At 44.2% G+C, this 18883-nt stretch overlaps 1 protein-coding gene across 2 annotated transcripts in view; it reads left to right on the plus strand.

Annotated features, from left to right (window-relative positions):
• LOC139584486 (tetraspanin-9) overlaps positions 1-18883 on the plus strand; it is a 306094-nt gene that overhangs the window by 272423 nt on the left and 14788 nt on the right. The window lies entirely within an intron of this gene.

The raw sequence follows: 18883 nt of genomic DNA on the forward strand, positions 1-18883 counted from the left end.
GGTGCGACTGCTGTCGGCACCCAAAGATTATCCAACTTGATTAAACGCTTGGAGGTAAGGATGCCGGCAGTGGTCTAGTTTACGGCGATACGGATATCACTTATTATTGATATCTTCATAGAGCATTGTGAATCACACTGCTGCTCTATCATTTAGCTATTTGCGCCTTACGGATTTTGGATGTTGTGGATGGCTATTCACAAATCTAAATGTGTATTTGAACCCAATAATGGTTGAATTCAAGAAGTTTAAGCTGCCTATCAATCATTGTTTTTGAAACCAGTGGACAGCCAGTGAAAAATGCACTCTTGCAACAGCTGCATAGTGCGGATCCCAGCCTACGGAATAAAAGTTTTTTTTTTATTACTCAATCTAATTCATGCTGATAAAAAAAAATGTTTAAACATAGGCCTAATGGACACATGCTCAAACTCGCCCACTTTTGATAGACTTAAGAGGAAATCTGTAGTTGCTACATCCATTTTTGGACAGTACCAGTCAACAGTTTGAAAACACCTACTCATTCAAGTTTTTTGTTTTTTTAAACTATTTTCTACATTGTAGAATAATAGTGAAGACATCAAAACTATGAAATAACACATATGGAATCATGCAGTAACCAAAAAGTGTTAAACAAATCAAAATATATTTTATATTTGAGATTCTTCAAAGTAGCCACCCTTTGCCTTGATGATAGCTTTGCACACTATTGACATTCTCTCAACCAGCTTCACTTGGAATGCTTTTCTAACAGTATTGAAGGAGTTCCCACATATGCTGAGCACTTGTTGGCTGCTTTTCCTTCACTCTGCGGTCCAACTCATCCCAAACCATCTCAATTGGGTTGTGGTCGGGTGATTGTGGAGGCCAGGTCATCTGATGCAGCACTCCATCACTCTCCTTCTTGGTCAAATAGCCCTTACACAGCCTGAAGGCGTGTTAGGTCATTGTCCTATTGAAAAATAAATGATAGTCCCACTAAGCGCAAACCAGATGGGATGGCGTATCACTGCAGAATGCTGTGGTAGCCATGCTGGTTAAGTGTGCCTTGAATTCTAAATACATCACAGACAGTATCACCAGCAAAGCACCCCCACACAATCACACCACCTCCTCCATGCTTCCCGGTGGGAACCACACATGCGGAGATAATCTGTTCACCTACTCTGCATCTCACAAAGACGCGGTTGGAACCAAAAATCTAAAATTTGGACTCATCAGACCAAAGGACAGATTTGCACCGGTCTAATGTCCATTGCTGGTGTTTGTTGGTCCAAGCAAGTCTCTTCTTCTTATTGGTGTCCTTTAGTAGTGGTTTCTTTGCGGCAATTTGATTATGAAGGCCTGATTCATGCAGACTCTTCTGAACAGTTGATGTTGAGATGTGTCTGTTACTTGAACTCTGTGATGCATTTATTTGGGCTGCAATTTCAGAGGCTGGTAACTCTAATGACCTTATCCTCTGCAGCAGAGGTATCTCTGGGTCTTCCTTTCCTGTGGCGGTCCTCATAAGAGGCAGTTTCATCATAGCGCTTGAGGGGTTTTGCGTCTGCACTTGAATTTTTTAAATGTTCTGCATTGATTGACCTTCAGGGCTTTAAGTAATGATATACTGTTGTTTCTCTTTGCTTTTTTGAGCTGTTCCTGCCACAATATGAACTTGGTCTTTTACCAAATAGGTTATTCCACAAATGAACTTTTAACAAGGCACACATGTTAATTGAAATGCATTCCAGGTTACTACCTCATGAAGCTGGTTGAGAGAATGCCAAGAGTGTGCAAAGCTGTCATCAAGGCAAAGGGTAGCTACTTTGAAGAATCTCAAATATAACATTTGTTTAACACTTTTTTGGTTACTACATGATTCCATATGTGTTATTTCATAGTTTTGATGTCTTCACTATTATTCTGCAATGTAGAAAATAGTCAAAAATAAAGAAAAACCCTTGAATGAGTACTTTGACTGGTACTGTATATCAACTGAACCCTAACCAGTTACTAGAACACTTGCTTGGTCAAAGACTCACTAACACCAGTCAGGGACTCCAGAAGAAGGATTGTTCATGTGGCACGGGTCCAGATGTGAGTTGAGGTGGAGGACAGGACTTTATAAAGGCTGTCTCAATCTGTCCTCCTGGAGACAACAAAAGAGTTCAGGGCCAGACTGGTGTCTCCAACCCCAGGATATTCCACTGATTGGCTGACCGGGTCAGCTGACTCTGGTCCATGGCAACCCTAACACATAGGTGTGAAGTGGCCTTCTGCAGCAGGACAATAGCTTCAGGCTAAGGTCGGGGGTTGGTAACCTACCCCAGCTGTAAGAAGTCACAAAGTTTGTCATCAGAATTGGGAGAATCCATGCCAGCGTAGCCCCCCCAAAAAAATGGTATCTCAGATTGTTCTGGCAATTCTCACAGAGAAACTTAATTGGTAGGAAGGATGATTGACATACTTTTTACATTTGTATGACATTTTTTGAAAATCGTGATGAAAGTGGCCATTTTAGGCCCTTTTTAGACCTACAGTATACATGCCTCCAGTAAGACCCTATGATCTGTGAACCATACATGATACAAATCAAATCTAAATCTACTTCTCACATGCGGCAAGTACAACAGGTGTAGTCCTTATGGTGAAATGGTTAATTACAAGCCCTTAACCAACAATGCAGTTAAGAAAAATACATGTAAAAAAAAAATAGATAAGTAAAAAATAACAAATAATTAAAGAGCAGCAGTAAAATAAAAGTAGCAAGGCTATATACAGGGGGTACCAGTACAGAGTCAATGTGCGGAGGAACAGGTTAGTCGAGGTAATTGAGGTAGTATGTACATGTAGGTAGAGTTAAAGTGACTATGCATAGATAATAAACAGAGAGTAGCGGTGGGGGTTGGGGGGAGGCAAATAGTCTGGGTAGCCAGTTGATTAGCTGTTCAGGAGTCTTATGGCTTGGGGGTAGAAGCTGTTAAGAAGCCTTTTGGACCTAGACTTGGTGCTCTGGTACCGCTTGTCGTGCGGTAGCAGAGAAAACAGTCTATGATTAGGGTGGCTGGAGTCTTTGACAATTTTTTCCCCTCTGACACCTCCTGGTATAGAGGTCCTGGATGGCAGGAAGCTTGGCCCCAGTGATGTACTGGGCCGTATGGACTGCCCTCTGTAGTGCCTTGCGGTCGGAGGCAGTGATGCAACCAGTCAGGATGCTCTCGATGGTGCATCTGTAGAACCGTTTGAGGATCAGCCAAATCTTTTCAGTCTCCTGAGGGGGAATAGGCGATGTCGTGCCCTCTTCACTTGTCTTGGTGTGTTTGGACCATGATAGTTTGTTGGTGATGTGGACACCAAGGAACTTGAATCTCTCAATCTGCTCAACTACAGCCCCGTCGATGAGAATGGGTGCATGCTCGGTACTCCTTTTCCTGTAGTCCACAATCATCTCCTTTGTGTTGATCACGTTGAGGGAGAGGTTGTTATCCTGGCACCACACGGCCAGGTCTCTGACCTCGTCCTTAAAGGCTGTCTCATCGTTGTCGGTGATCAGGCCTACCACTGTTGTGTTGTCTGCAAACTTAATGATGGTGTTGGAGTCATGCCTGGCCATGCAGTCATGAGTAAATAAGGAGTACAGGAGGGGACTGAGCACGCATCCCTGAGGGGCCCCCGTGTTGAGGATCAGCGTGGCAGATGTGTTGTTACCTACCCTCACCACCTGGGTGCAGCCCATCAGGAAGTCCAGGATTCAGTTGCAGAGGGAGGTGTTTAGTCCCTGGGTCCTTTGCTTAGTGATGAGGGCACTATAGTGTTGAACGCTGAGCTGTAGTCAATGAATAGCATTCTCACGTAGGTGTTCCTTTTGTCCAGGTGGGAAAGGGCAGTGTGGAGTGCAATAGAGATTGCATCATCTGTGGATCTGTTGGGACGATATGCTAAAGTTTTTTTCTCGGGATGCTCATTTAACATGCTGGTAGAAATGAGGTAAAACAGATTTAAGTTTCCCTGCATTAAAGTCCCTGGGCCACTAGGAGTGCTGCCTCTGGATGAGCGTTTTCCTGTTTGCTTATGGCCTTATACAGCTCATTGCATGCGACCTTAGTGCCAGCATTGGTTTGTGGCGCTAAATAGACAGCTACGAAACATATAGATGATAACTTGGTAAATAGTGTGGTCTACAGCTTATCATGAGATACTCTACCTCAGGTGAGCAAAACCTTGAGACTTCCTCACTTTTAGATTTTGTGCACCAGCTGTTGTTTACAAATATACACAGACCGCCACCCCTTGTCTTACCAGAGGCGGCTGTTCTATCTTGCCAATGTAGCGTTAACCCCGCCAGCTGTATGTTATTCACGTCGTCGTTCAGCCACTACTCGGTGAAACATAAGATAGTACAGTTTGTCCCGTTGGTAGGATGTCCCGTTGGTAGGATATTCGTGATCGTAGCTCGTCTATTTTGTTATCCAATAATTGTACGTAGGCTAATAGGACTGATGGTGGAGGCAGATTACCCACTCGCCGTCGGATCCTTACAAGGTACCCCAACCTACATCCCCGATATCTCTGTCTCGTTCTCATGCGAATCACAAGGATTTGGGCTTTGGATGTCTGAAGTAAAGAAAATATTTGTCCAGTACGAGGTGAGTGATTGCTGTCCTGGTATCTAGAAGCTCTTTTCGGGCATAAGAGACGGTGGCTGAAGCATTATGTACAAAATAAGTTACAAATAACGTGAAAAAACACACACAATAGCACAATTGGTTAGGAGACCGTAAAACGCCAGCCATCTCCTCCGGCACCATTCTAATAATACAAACAACATATTGGTGTCATTCTATTCCTTATAGTATGCTGTTCTACAATATGAAGTATGTCTTCATTCTGAAATAAAACATTTCTGATTTAATTTATTCAATATTACAAAGATTAATATCTGAAAAGTTGCCTTTTTGACTTTGCTTAAGACATTGTTTGGAACAATATACTCTTCAAGTACAGCAAATTTCCAGTGTGGGCTCTCTGCTAATTCTAAAGGTAAGGTACATTTTACGAGCACCACCAACACAGTGAATGGGAAAATGGATACAAAGCGAACTGCCTCTTCTGGTGATTTGCTGAATGTGCAGTCCTAAAGGAAGGCTGTAATTGGTTAAAAACCAATAATGTCAATCAATATGTATAATTTGGGTCACATCATTAAAAGTACCGGAGAGCCCAATCTGGAAATTTGACGTGTTTGAAGAGTATATTGTTACAAACAAATCAAATAGGGTACTTTTGAGATAGTAATATTCATATTTTTTATGTTGAATAAATTAATTTGAAAAATAGTATTTCAGAATCTAGACATACTCAATATTTGAGAGCACCCTCTAATGACACCAATATGTTGTCTGTATCATGTATGGTTCACAGATCAGGGTCTTACTACAGGCATGTATAGATCTAAAAAGGGCCTAAAATGGCCACTTTCATCATGAATTTCAAAAAAATGGTTTGTGATACAAATTGTATCAGCATGTCAAGCGTCCTTCCTCCCAATGAAGTTACAATGTGATAATTGCCAGAACATTTTTGGCCAACTCTGGCGTGGAATCTCCCAATTCACTTAACATCTACTTTCCTTTAATTACTTATCATGTATTAAGCCTGACATGAAAACCGACATGAAACATGCAGACATACTGCATATTTGCACACACACACAAACACACACGCACCCCAAGACACAAATGGTGTCATGTACATAAGCACGGCCCAGTTGTTCTATGCTGAGTGTCCTCAGTCTCCCCTTTCAAAGACACTTGTCTCACAGCGAGAGTTTAAGCGTCTTCACCCCTCAGAGGTGACCCCCAGGGTTAAAAAGATCACAGGTCAGCCCGCACAATGCAGTCTAACCCCTGGCCAGTTGGCTCGGTGTAATTGCTTCTGAGCTCTGTTTTAGCCCCACTCTCTTATTTCCCCCACCTAAAGCTTTAGCTCAGCATTTCCCATGACCCCTAGAGCCAGGGATGGGGCTATGTGCTGCTATGTATGGCCAGGGTCTGAGAATCTGAGAAACACTGGATAGCATGTAAAGCTCATGAGATTATTGACCGCCATGGGTGAAGTCTTAAAATCAACCTATAAATGTTCACAGATAGATGACGCACCCAAATATTTCAAATCAAAGTTTATTTGTCACGTACATAGAGTTATAGCAGGTGCAGTGAAATGCTTATGTTACTAACTCCAACCGTGCAGTAGAATGTCACGGAAATACAATGCAAATAGACACAAAAATGAAATCTAAACAATAAACCAAGAAATTACAGAAAGAAAATGGTATGTACAGTAGTAGTTATATTAAGATGAGCTATGTCGAGAATACAGTATATACTATACATACACACTTAGTAAACAACAGTATATAACAGAATAAACATACATTTTGTGTAGGTCAAATGGACCAGCAATGAAATTGTGAAATTATCCTCTTTTTTCCAAGGGCATTGTATGAAATTTTAAAAAATGAGTCAGGGAAAAATCTTTCTATATATATTCAAAGTCGTTTCCCTAAGTTAATTTTCTTTGTTCTGAGGTTTTTGCTGAAATTCAGCTTCTCCAACAGATAAAGGAATGACTTTAGCAGTTAGCACCCAATCCATTCAGAGATTTGAATCTCTCCCTGTCTCCCAGGAAGGCAGGCAGGCACACACCATCAGGAGTCAATATGTCTGCCGTAGCCTTATTTCCAAATATCACCAGCTTAACATCATAAACCCAAACGAGAGCCTTTCCAAATGATCTTATAGGAGAGTACTTGACAGCAATACAGTAATCTCAGATCACCTGTGAAGGTGTGGGGTGATCGGCAGTCAGAGAAGCCTGGGCTCGTGTCCACTCAGAGTAGAAGTGCTGATCTAGGATCAGTTTTGCCTTTTAGGTTATTATTATATATATTTTTTAATTACCTTATTTTACCAGGTATAAATAGACAGGGGGACTTGGGAGTGCTGATTATAGGATTAGTACCCTTCTGTCAATGTAATCTTGTTCATTAAGATCTAAAAGAAAAAGGCACTCCTACTTTAGATCAAGGACATCAACCACCCCCACCCCTGTTCACCCCGCTACCATCCAGAAGGCAAGGTCAGTACAGGTGCATCAAAGCCATCAGGTACAGGTGCATTAAATAGCCATCACTAGCTGGCTACCACCCGGTTACTCAACCCTGCACCTTAGAGGCTGCTGTCCTATATACATAGACATGGAATCACTGGTCACTTTAATAATGGAACACTAGTCACTTTATTAATGTTTACATATTGCTTTACTCATTTCATATGTAAACACAGCAAAAAAAGAAACACCCTCTCACTGTCAACTGTGTTTATTTTCAGAAAATTAACATGTCTAAATATTTGTGTGAACATAACAAGATTCAACAACTGAGACATAAACTGAACAAGTTCCACAGACATATGACTAACAGAAATTGAATAATGTGTCCCTGAACAAAGGGGTGGTCAAAATCAAAAGTAACAGTTAGTATCTGGTGTGGCCACCAGCTGCATTAAGTACTGCAGTGCATCTCCTCATGGACTGCACCTGATTTGCCAGTTCTTTCTGTGAGATGTTACCCCACTCTTCCACCAAGGCACCTGCAAGTTCTTGGATATTTCTGGGGGGAATGGCCCTAGCCCTCACCCTCATTCCTTCGGCGATAAACGCGAATCCGACCAACACCCCTGGTGAGACAAAACCGCGACTCGTCAGTGAAGAGCACTTTTTGCCAGTCCTGTCTGGTCCAGCGACGGTGGGTTTGTGCCCATTGCCGATGATGTCTGGTGAGGACCTGCTGGACTGAGGCCTACAAGCCCTCAGTCCAGCCTCTATCAGCCTATTGCAGACAGTCTGAGCACTGATGGAGAGATTGTGCGTTCCTGGTGTAACTCGGGCATTTGTTGTTGCCATCCTGTACCTGTCCCGCAGGTCAAATCAAATCAAAGTTTATTTGTCATGTGCAACGAATACAACAGCTGTAGACCTGACAGTGAAATGCTTACTTACAGACTCTAACCAATAGTGCAAAAAAAGGTATTAGGTGAACAATAGGTAGGTAAAGAAATAAAACAACAGTAAAAAGACAGGCTATATACAGTAGCGAGGCTATAAAAGTAGCGAGGCTACATACAGACACTGGTTAGTCAGGCTGAATGAGGTAGTATGTACATGAATGTATAGTTAAAGTGACTATGCATATATGATAAACAGAGAGTAGCAGCAGCGTAAAAAGAGGGGTTGGGGGGGCACACAATGCAAACAGTCCGGGTAGCCATTTGATTACCTGTTCAGGAGTCTTATGGCTTAAGGGTAAAAAATGTTGAGAAGCCTTTTTGTCCTAGACTTGGCGCTCCGGTACCGCTTGCCATGCGGTAGTAGAGAGAACAGTCTATGACTGGGGTGGCTGGGGTCTTTGACAATTTTTAGGGCCTTCCTCTGACACCGCCTGGTGTAGAGGTCCTGGATGGCAGGCAGCTTAGCCCCAGGGATGTACTGGGCCGTACACACTACCCTCTGTAGTGCCTTGAGGTCAGAGGCCGAGCAATTGCCATACCAGGCAGTGATGCAACCAGTCAGGATGCTCTCGATGTTGCAGCTGTAGAACCTTTGGAGGATCTCAGGACCCATGCCAAATCTTTTTAGTTTCCTGAGGGGGAATAGGCTTTGTCGTGCCCTCTTCACGACTGTCTTGGTGTGTTTGGACCATTCTAGTTTGTTGTTGATGTGGACACCAAGAAACTTGAAGCTCTCAACCTGCTCCACTACAGCCCGGTCAATGAGAATGGGGGCGTGCTCGGTCTTCCTTTTCCTGTAATCCACAATAATCTCCTTAGTCTTGGTCACGTTGAGTGATAGGTTGTTATTCTGGCACCACCCGGCCAGGTCTCTGGCTTCCTCCCTATAGGCTGTCTCGTCGTTGTCGGTGATCAGGTCTACCACGGTTGTGTCGTCTGCAAACTTAATGATGGTGTTGGAGTCGTGCCTGGCCATGCAGTCGTAGGTGAACAAAGAGTACAGGAGGGGACTGAGCACACACCCCTGGGGGTCTCCAGTGTTGAGGATCAGTGTGGCAGATGTGTTGCTACCTACCCTCACCACCTGGGGGTGGCCCATCAGGAAGTCCAGGATCCAGTTGCAGAGGGAGGTGTTTAGTCCCAGGATCCTTAGCTTAGTGATGAGCTTTGAGGGTACTATGGTGTTGAACGCTGAGCTGTAGTCAATGAATAGCATTCTCACATAAGTGTTCCTTTTGTCCAGGTTGGAAAGGGCAGTGTGGAGTGCAATAGAGATTGCATCATCTGTGGATCTGTTTGGACGGTATGCAAATTGGAGTGGATCTAGGATTTCTGGCATAATGGTGTTGATGTAAGCCATTACCAACCTTTCAAAGCACTTCATGGCTACGGACGTGAATGCTATGGGTTTGTAGTCATTTAGGCAGGTTGCCTTTGTGTTCTTGGGCACAGGGACTATGGTGGTCTGCTTGAAACATGTTGGTATTACAGACTCAATCAAGGACATGTTGAAAATGTCAGTGAAGACACCTGCCAGTTGGTCAGCACATGCCCGGAGCACACGTCCTGGTAATCCGTCTGGCCCCGCAGCCTTGTGTATGTTGACCTGTTTAAAGGTCTTACTCACGTCGGCCACGGAGAGCGTGATCACACAGTCGTCCAGAACAGCTGATGCTCTCATGCATGCCTCAGTGTTGCTTGCCTCGAAGCGAGCATAGAAGTGATTTATCTCGTCTGGTAGGCTTGTGTCACTGGGCAGCTCGCGGCTGTGCTTCCCTTTGTAGTCTGTAAAAGTTTGCAAGCCCTGCCACATAAGACGAGCGTCGGAGCCGGTGTAGTATGATTCAGTCTTAGCCCTGTAGTGACGCTTTGCCTGTTTGATGGTTCGTCGCAGGGCATAGCAGGATTTTTTGTAAGCTTCCGGGTTAGAGTCCCGCACCTTGAAAGCGGCAGCTCTACCCTTTAGCTCAGTGCGGATGTTGCCTGTAATCCATGGCTTCTGGTTGGGGTATGTACGTACAGTCACTGTGGGGACGACGTCCTCGATGCACTTATTGATAAAGCCAGTGACTGATGTGGTGTACTCCTCAATGCCATCGGAAGAATCCCGGAACATGTTCCAGTCTGTGATAGCAAAACAGTCCTGACCACTTTTTTATAGACCGAGTCACTGGTGTTTCCTGCTTTAATTTTTGCTTGTAAGCAGGAATCAGGAGGATAGAGTTGTGGTCGGATATACCAAATGGAGGGCGAGGGAGAGCTTTGTACGCGTCTCTGTGTGTGGAGTACAGGTGATCTAGAATTTTTTTTCCCTCTGGTTGCACATTTAACATGTTGATGGAAATTTGGTAGAACTGATTTAAGTTTCCCTGCATTAAAGTCTCCGGCCACTAGGAGCGCCGTCTCCGGGTGAGTGGTTTCCTGTTTGCTTATTTCCTTATACAGCTGACTGAGTGTGGTCTTAGTGCCAGCATCTGTTTGCGGTGGTAAATAAACAGCCACGAAAAGTATAGCTGAAAACTCTCTAGGCAAGCAGTGTGGCCTGCAATTTCTCGCAATATAGTCTACTTCAGGCGAGCAAAATCTAGAGACTTCCTTAGATGTGATGTTCGGATGTACCGATCCTGTGCAGGTGTTGTTACACGTGGTCTGCCACTGCGAGGACAATCAGCTGTCCGTCCTGTCTCTCTGTAGCGCTGTCTTAGGCGTCTCACAGTACGGACATTGCAATTTATTGCCCTGGCCACATCTGCAGTCCTCATGCCTCCTTGCAGCATGCCTATGGCACATTCACGCAGATGAGCAGGGACCCTGGGCATCTTTCTTTTGGTGTTTTTCAGAGTCAGTAGAAAGGCCTCTTTAGTGTCCTAAGTTTTCATAACTGTGACCTTTATTGCCTACCGTCTGTAAGCTGTTAGTGTCTTAACGACCGTTCCACAGGTGCATGTTCATTAATTGTTTATGGTTCATTGAACAAGCATGGGGAACAATGTTTAAACCCTTTACAATGAAGATCTGTGAAATTATTTGAGTTTATATACTGTATTCTATTCTACTGTATTTTAGTCAATGCCACTCGATATTGCTTGTCCTAATATTTATATATTTCTTAATTCCATTATTTTACTTTTAGATTTGTGTGTATTGTTGTGAATTGTTAGATATAACTGTACTGTTGGAGCTAGGAGCACAAGAATTTCACTACACCCGCAATAACATCTGCTAAATATGTGTATGTGACAAATAAAATGTTATTTGATTAGACTCTGAAAGGCTTTATGAGTACAGGCCCTGATCCTAGATCAGCTCTGCTACTTGGAGTGGCTTTGTAAATACGGACCCTGCCATTTTGTGCTGTAAGACCGACTCTAGGCTTTACGGTAAGAGTTGTCTCAAGTTAGTTGTATTCAAATCCAGTCAATAGCTCCAGTGGTTTCTGAGCCCTCTGTATCCTGTGTGTATCTCAAAATCAAATCAAATGTAATTTTATTGGTCACATACACATGGTTAGCAGATGTTAATGCGAGTGTAGCGAAATGCTTTGTGCTTCTAGTTCCGACAGTGCAGTAATATCTAACAAGTAATCTCACAATTCCCCAACAACTACCGAATACACACAAATCTAAAGGGGTGAATGAGAATATGTACATATAAGTATATGGATGAGCGATGTCCGAGCGGTATAGGCAAGGTGCAGTAGATGCTATAAAATACAGTATATACATGTGATATGAGTAATGTAAGATAAATGTAAACATTATTAAAGTGCCATTATTTAAAGCGGCATCATTTAAAGTGACTAGTGATCCATTTATTAAAGTGGCCAGTGATTGGGTCTCAATGTAGGCAGCAGCCTCTCTGAGTTAGTGATTGCTGTTTAGCAGTCTGATGGCCTTGAGATAGAAGCTGTTTTTCAGTCTCTCGGTCCCAGCTTTGATGCACCTGTACTGACCTCGCCTTCTGGATGGTAGCGGTGTAAACAGGCAGTGGTTTGAACAGGATGGTAGCGGTGTGAACTCCACTTGCACATTAAGGTTAGATGAAGGGACGATAATGCAGATGGCCTGAAATGTATCTTCTTTTATTGGTCTCTAAATGTCATTAAAATGTAAAGCTGTTACTGCAAATTGTGTGTTATTGAATGTGGCATGTCTTGCTTTCCTTGGTTCAGGAACTCCGTATCAGGTCAGGAATAGTTCAGCACAGGATTATTCAGACTGTGTTCAGACTGTGACATTACATGAGGCTACTGGATCCGAGAATGATGAGGAGAGAGTGGAGCGATTTGTAGGCCCTGAACATAATTGGTTTTGTTTTTTAATTTTCTTTCTTTCTCATTTTCTCTCTTTTGCTTTCTCTCTATCGCTCTCGTTTTTTATGTGTTTCTTTTTTTTTGTTTCTTTCTTTGTTTCATTTTCTCTCTTTCTCTCTCTCTCTATATATGGTATGTCGTGTTAGACTCTCCCCCATCCTCGAGCTCTGCGATCAGAAGTATGGCTAGTTTACCAAGGCTATTTGATATGGAAATCACAAGGCATGAGTATGCTCTGATGTTTGTGATACGTGATACCACATGATGGGGAGGTGCTAACTACTCTGAGCATCTTGGGATATGTCAGTTCACTGGAGTATGGGCGTATCTTCCTAGCCTGGAATCTAGCTGATATGCTTAATTTCATCATTGAAACATAGCATATCAGTTTTTAATTCCAGGCTAGTATCTTCCCCTTCTCCCACGGTGGCTCTGTGGTGGGAGTCTTGCCTCCATGTATGGCAGAGACTCAGGTACGTCTCTTTCCATTGCAGTGCAAAATAAGCAAACACAGGCTTCATCTCTGATGAAACTACTCCAGTATACTACTACTGGCCCTGCAGTGACCCACTATCTGACTACAGCAGATGGCAAGGCCAGACAAAAAATTACTCCCATCTGTCTTCAGCGCCGTGGCCTCATTCTGGGTCAGCTACTCTATGCTAACGCTAATGACTCCAGCCACACAAGCCATAGACTGTGAAACAAGACTGCTAAATAGCTAATCAAATGGCTACTCGGACTAACCGGAAATTGACCCTTTTTATACTAACTCTCTTGCACTGACTCTATGCACACACGCTGGACTCTACCCACATACTCACACATACACTGACACCCCAACACACACACACACACACACACACACACACACACACACACACACACACACACACACACACACACACACACACACACACACACACACACACACACACACACACACACACACACACACACACACACACACACACACACACACACACACACACTACATATTTATTATAAAAAGTAAAAAATTCACCTTTTATTTAACCAGGTAGGCCAGTTGAGAACAAGTTCTCATTTACAACTGTGACCTGGCCAAGATAAAGCAAAGCATTCCGACAAAAACAACAACACAGAGTTACACATAAACAAATGTACAGTCAATAATACAACAGAATCATCTATGTACAGTGTGTGCAAATGTAGAAGAGTAGAGAGGTAAGGCAATAAATAGGCCATAGAGGCGAAATAATTACAATTTAGCATTAACACTGGAGTGATAGATGTGCAGATGATAATGTGCAAGTAGAGATACTGGGGTGGAAAAGAGCAAGAGGATAAGTAACAATATGGGGATGAGGTAGTTGGTTGTGCTATTTACAGATTGGCTTTGTACAGGTACAGTGATCGGTAAGCTGCTCTGACAGCTGATGCTTGAAGTTAGAGAGAGAGATATAAGACTCCAGCTTCAGTGATTTTTGCAATTCGTTCCAGTCATTGGCAGCAGAGAACTGGAAGAAATGGCGGCCAATGGAAGTGTTGGCTTTGGGGATGACCAGAAAAATATACCTGCTGGAGTGTGTGCTATGGGTGGGTGTTGCTATGGTGACCAGTGAGCTGAGATAAGGCAGGACTTTACCTAGCAAAGACTTATAGATGACCTGGAGCCAGTGAGTTTGGCGCCAAATATAAAGTGAGAGCCAGCAAACGAGAGCATACAGGTCGTAGTGGTGGGTAGTATATGGGGCTTTGGTGACAAAACGGATGGCACTGAGATAGACTACATCCAGTTTGCTGAGTAGAGTGTTGGAGGCTATGTTGTAAATAACATCGCCAAAGTCAAGGATTGGTAGGACAGTCAGTTTTATGAGGGTATGTTTGGCAGCATGAGGGAAGGATCCTTTGTTGCAAAATAGGAAGCCGATTCTAGATTTAATTTGGAGATGCTTAACGTGAGTCTGGAAGGAGAGTTTATAGTCTAACCAGACACCTAGGTATTTGTAGTTGTCCACATGTTCAAAGTCAGAACCGTCCAGAGTAGTGATGCTAGTCGGGCGGGAGGGTGCGGGAAGCAATCGGTTGAAAAGCATGCACTTAGTTTACTTGCATTTAAAAGCAGTTGGAGGCCACGGAAGGATTGTTGTATGGCATTGAAGTTCGTTTGAAGGTAGTTAGCACAGTGTCCAAAGAAGGGTCAGATGTATACAGAATGGTGTCGTCTGCGTAGAGGTGGATCAGATAATCACCAGCCGCAAGAGCGACATCATTGATATATACAGAGAAAAGAGTCGTCCTGAGAATTGAACCCTGTGGCACCCCCATAGAGACTGCCAGAGGTCCGGACAACAGGCCCTCCGATTTGACACACTGAACTCTGTCTGAGAAGTAGTTTGTGAACCAGGCGAGGCAGTCATTTGAGACGCCAAGGCTATTGAGTCTGCCGATAAGAATGTGGTGATTGACAGAGTCGAAAGCCTTGGCCAGGTCGATGAAGACGGCTGCACAGTACTGTCTTTTATCGATGGCGGTTATAATATCGTTTCGGACCTTGAACGTGGCTGAGGTGCACCCATGACCAGCTCGCAAACCAGATTGCATAGTGGAGAAGGTACGGTGGGATTCGAAATGGTCGGTGATCTTTGTTACCTTGGCTTTCGAAGATTTTAGAAAGGCAGGGCAGGATGGATATAGGTCTATAACAGTTTGGGTCTAGAGTGTGGGGATGACCGCGGCAGTTTTCCAATCTTTCGGGATCTCAGACGATACGAAAGAGAGGTTGAATAGGCTAGTAATAGGGGTTGCAACAATTTTGGCGGATCATTATAGAAAGAGAGGGTCCAGATTGTCTAGCCCAGCTGATTTGTAGGGATCCAGATTTTGCAGCTCTTTCAGAACATCAGCTATCTGGTTTTGGGTGAAGGAGAAGCGGGGGGGGGGGGGGGGGCTGGGCAAGTTGCTGCAGGGGGTGGTGAGATGTTGGCTGGCGTAGGGGTAGCCAGGTGGAAAGCATGGCCAGCCGTAGAAAAATGCTTATTGAAATGATCGATTATCGTAGATTTATCGGTGGTGACAGTGTTTCCTAGCCTCAGTGCAGTGGGCAGCTGGGAGGAGGTGCTCTTATTCTCCATAGACTTTACAGTGTCCCAAATTTTTTGGGAATTAGTGCTACAGGATGCAAATTTCTGTTTGAAAAAGCTGGCCTTAGCTTTCTTAACTGACTGAGTATATTGGTTCCTGTTCTGCTAATGCAGTACGCCACAGGATGTTTTTGTGCTGGTCAAGGGCAGTCAAGTCTGGGGTGAATCAAGGGCTATATCTGTTCTTAGTTCAACGTTTTTTGAATTGGGCATGCTTATTTAAGATGGTCAGGAAAGCACTTTTAAAGAGCATCCAGGCATCCTCTACTAACGGGATGAGGTCAATATCCTTCCAGGATACCCGGGCCAGGTCGATTAGAAAGGCCTGCTCGCTGAAGTGTTTTAGGGAGCGTTTGACAGTGATGAGGCGTGGTCGTTTGACCGCGGACCCATTACGGACGCAGACAATGAGGCAGTGATCACTGAGATCCTGGTTGAAGACAGCAGAGGTGTATTTAGAGGGCAGGTTGGTCAGGATGATATCCAAGAGGGTGCCCATGGTTACGGATTTAGGGTTGTACCTGGTAGGTTCCTTGGTAATTTGTGTGAGATTGAGGGCATCTAGCTTAGATTGTAGGACGGCCGGGGTGTTAAGCATGTCCCTGTTTAGGTCACCTAACAGTACGAACTCTGAAGATAGATGGGGGGCAATCAATTCGCATATGGTGTACAGGGCACACCTGGGGGCTAAAGGGGGTCTATAACAAGTGGCAACTGTGAGAGACTTGTTTCTGGAAAGGTGGATTTTAAAAAGTAGAAGCTCACATTGTTTGGGCACAGACCTGGGTAGTTTGACAGAACTCTGCAGGCTATCTCTGCAGTAGATTGCAACTCCGCCCCCTTTGGCAGTTCTATCTTGTCGGAAAATGTTATAGTTAGGGATGGAAATTTCAGGATTTTTGGTGGCCTTCCTAAGCCAGGATTCAGACACAGCTAGGACATTCGAGTTGGCGGAGTAACGTGCAAATACATGCATACTAGGGATGCAACGGTACAGTGGGCTCACGGTTCGGTATGTATCACGGTTTGTGGGCCACGGTAACGGTACGGTTTCGGTATCTTTATATTTAAGAAAAGTTTGCACTTGTTTGACTCTTATACAGGGGACGAGTTTGCAACACGTAGCTCTTCATCTCCCAAACCAGTACATAGTGAACCATCACAGTGAGGTAGCTTCCAGTACATAGTGAACCATCACAGTGAGGTAGCTTCCAGTACATAGTGAACCATCACAGTGAGGTAGCTTCCAGTACATAGTGAACCATCACAGTGAGGTAGCTTCCAGTACATAGTGAACCATCACAGTGAGGTAGCTTCCAGTATATAGTGAACCATCACAGTGAGGTAGCTTCCAGTACATAGTGAACCATCACAGTGAGGTAGCTTCCAGTACATAGTGAACCATCACAGTGAGGTAGCTTTGAGTTGCTCTGGATGTCCAACTATCAGTGGAGAGAGCTAGATAGGTTGTCTGTGTCAATTTATTTTCAATTTCTCTCCGTGATATTTCATAGAGTTTGGGAATTACTTTGCCGCTGAAATGTGTGGGGGGGGGACGGGACATTATAATGCCTTTACATTGTTTTCATCAAGTGATGAAATCCTGAGTCAGTAACCACCGAATAGGGCTGCAAATCTTTGGCTATGAATACTCCCACTGCTTTCGTTATTTCTTTATGTTTTTCTGAATATGTAGCAAATTGTTGTTGGAAGGCAACGGAGAGAGATTGTTGTGTTTTGGCGAGTGGACTCTCCTTGCTCCAGCTCCACCTGCAAGGGATATGGCCAGGTGATGGCCACGTAAATGACACATCATGTTAGAAGTGGAAACACTTTGCCACCTTGAGTAGCCGACGGTGGCAAAGCAATGCTTGCAGACTGTACTTTGTTTGTTTACGTTCTTCTTACCCTCGTCATCGTATTGACCGTTGAATCCAAAATGTTCCCACACAGCAGATTTGAAAGACGGCAGTGCCTCTTCAAATTTGCTTCGCTCTGTCTCGCTCTGTCTCGCTAGCGCTCGCCGCTTCGCTCTGTCTCGCTAGCGCTCTCTTGTCACGTTGGAGCTGAGAGAATATTTGTTTTTAGTTTCCCCTTTCTTCATGGGGCCCCTTTAGGGAGGTTTTCTACTGAGATGTCACTGCAAATTGTCCATAGGTTGTTTAAGGGGGAGCGGTTTGCGGTCACTGCAGTTGCTACATTCTGAGACATTGCTGTGGAGTAAAGTTTGTCAGCCCTCAGGAGCCCCCTAATGGCCTGGGGCCCCAAGCAGTTGCCTGCCTTGCCTGTTCACAAGCTGCGCGTTTGGTTCTGTGGATCTGAATGTACAACGTGCGTGTAGTCTGCAGCACAATAAGCAAGTTTTGGAAATTATAGGAAAATGACAGGCATATCGTAATTCCGCGGGTCACTGATGCATATTGAACCGTAGGGGGCGTACCGAAAGGTTCGACAACGTACTGTTGCATCCCTAATGCATACTGACGCTACACACACACTCACTCACTCACTCACTCACTCTTTCACACTCACTACATAGGCTGCTGTTACTGTCTATTATCTTTCCTGTTGCCTAATCACTTTACCCTTACCTATATGTACATAGCTACCTCAATTACCAGTACCCCTGCACATGGATTCAGCACTGTTCCTCCCTGTATATAGCCGTGTTATTTTTACTCCTTATTGTTATGCATTATTCATTCCTCGTGTCGCTATTTCTGTTTTATTCTACTTGTATCTTGAACTCTGCATTGTTGGAAAAGGACCTGTAAGTAAGCATTTCATTTCACTGTCTACAGCTGTTGTTTACGAAGCATGTGACAAATAACATTTGATTTGATTTGGGGAAAGGGAGGATGGAGGACGGGGCGATGGCCGGGCCCTAGAGGGGTTCAGGAGTGGTTGGAGGTTTGGCTGCTCCTGCTTGCCCCTGCTAGAAGACCGCAACAGCATTTTAATGTGTATGGGGTTGTGAGCCCCTCTGGCATCTCACAATGCTGGACAAATGGGGAGAATTAAAGTAGTACTGTACTATAAATCCCCACCCATACATTATTTATCCACCATCCACCATTCAATTACACTCTCTTGCCCTGTCTATCGGTCCACAGCCATGACCCCCTGCAGTCAGCGCTGACCTTAATCAATCTACAGTCTATAGAGGGAGATTAGAGTAGCTCTATTAATGAACTTGTGTTGTTGGGCTCTTTTGGCTTCTTGGCTTTGCCCTGCTGTTTTTGTTGTTGTTTCTCTCTGTTAGAGGGACAGTGAACAAGCCGTTAGTGGTCAGAGGAGGAGATCTGTGTATGTGGACTGGTGAGGGAGGCGCATAGGTAGGGCGGGGCTCTGGGACCAGTTCCAAACCATGTGACAGACATGGGATGACCCCCAGA

This window comes from Salvelinus alpinus, chromosome 9 (genome assembly GCF_045679555.1).
Source record: "Salvelinus alpinus chromosome 9, SLU_Salpinus.1, whole genome shotgun sequence".
NCBI lineage: Eukaryota > Metazoa > Chordata > Actinopteri > Salmoniformes > Salmonidae > Salvelinus > Salvelinus alpinus.